Here is a 2,123-nt window from a genome sequence, read left to right on the forward strand (position 1 = left end):
TTAATTTAATGATTATTTGCTGGCCCATTGCCTACAAAATCAGTTGTCCTCGGATAGGAGATAATCATTTCAACTTGATTAAAAAAACATAAAGTAATAATTGAATTGAATAATATCTTTACCACATGAAATAGTACATTGTAATATGTTTTAAAAACTACAAACAGTGAGTTTTTAACAATATTTACTATTATTTTGTGGTTGCTCAAAATGTGTCCCACATATTCGTCACCACCGTCAGATATTTATAAAAAGCAATAAAGTCAGGCAACTAAAAGGTCAACTACATGCCTGAGGACCCCATTTTCAAACCTTCAACTCTACTGCATGCTTCAAGATCACTCAAGCTCCCTTAAATTTGCTATTTTCTCTTAAACTTGTTCATATTTTTGGACACTGCTACTGTCGCCACCATAACATGTCAACACCGTCTCTTTTGTATAAAAAATATTAGATTAGATTATGACATAAATGTATACTTTTTAAGAAGAGGTCTGAAGTAGCTAGCAATAGAGGGGAAACAAGATGGCTAATGTGAACAACTCATGCATATCATGTGAAAGAGTAGGTTTTTGTCACCACCGTCAGGTTTTCGTGGATATCCTCACAGGTGTGTTTCGGCCTTGATGCTGCGGCTGAACCACAGCCATGAGCCCATATTTATTGTGATCAACAATTATAAGCCTCCGTTAAGGACTATTTGTCACCACCGTCAGACTGTACGTCACAAAAAACGGTGGTGACAAAAACCTACACTTTCACATGATATGCATGCTCAGGATTGTTATTTTTTGGACCCAATAGTTAAATGAAGTTGTTAAGCAAGAAGCCATCTTGTGTGGTATACATTTTGGAATTGTATGTTGTTATGAGGCCACTGTCACCAGATTAGTGTCACCATCGTCAGAGGGAGTTTTATTTGTTTTAAATGAATATGCTTACAATATGTTTCTTCAGTGCTGTTGAGTTATTAAAGTAAAAGTCTCTTTTAATACAAATATATGTTTGTTAAATAAAAAAACATTACTTTTTTCCTTTTTAGGCTTAAAGTAAACATATGATGTTAGATCTTTTAAAGGAGTACACGTGAAACAGTATAAAAAATGAACAAAAGTGAATATTCAACATTTAACAGCATATCTGTGTACTACAAATGTCAGTTAATGATTTAAAAACTCTAAATGCATATTAGACCAAATAAATAAAACATAATATGCTTTTTATTGTGTCTGACGGTGTTGACAAAAACAAAGTAATAACTGGAAAAACGTCTATTTTATGAAAAAAATAAAAAATGAGGAGGTTGCACCAGTACATTGCTGAATAGCCAACACTTTTGTCTATAATGATATACCTTCAGATTTTGTAATTTAACTAACTTTTTATTTTCAAAATTAAAACCTGTTTTATCCAAGAATCAGTGAGTCAACAGAAGAGAGTGAGGGAAAAGAGAAGGAGAAAAGGTGAAGGTAGAGAAGAGTGTGTGTATTATGCAACCATGCATCACTTTTACCGCCTGTCCTGCTCAGAGTAGCAAACTGGGCCGTGACGGGTCCACGGAGCGTCACAAAAGGGAAGAAAATCCACCACATTTTATATTAATTAAAAACCCAGTTATTCAACTTTATTAACATCAAGGTTTTCAAGACAATTCAGTCTGTTTTTATTAACAAATAGAAAACAGATCATGTATACAGATAAACAGATAGGACCCCTACAGCACGACTGTGAAATGAATCCTTTATATGGTCCGCTTTATCCAAAAACCACCTCCCTTTGTCATCTCATCCAGTGAAAACCACAGAGCTCCACCACTGAACATTGAGGCTGCTCGCAGTTACAAGTCTGTCCGTCTGCAACACAGTGATACAATAGCTGAGCTGTAATATATCATGAATGGGGAGCCAGTGTGTCTGCATGTGTGCTCTGTGTACGTGAAGGCCAGTGCATCTGCTTGTGTGCCCCGGCTATATGTAAAGCCATGTATGCAAACCCGAAAAGTGGGAGAAACCTGAAATGTGCGGAGATCACTAAATCACTTCCCTGTATGATGTCAGAGTCATGTTGGGTGCAGTACATGTGGTCCATGTGGCTATTTTTGAAATGCCCGGACATTTTTGCAA

Source organism: Perca fluviatilis, chromosome 9 (genome assembly GCF_010015445.1).
Source record: "Perca fluviatilis chromosome 9, GENO_Pfluv_1.0, whole genome shotgun sequence".
Lineage (NCBI taxonomy): Eukaryota > Metazoa > Chordata > Actinopteri > Perciformes > Percidae > Perca > Perca fluviatilis.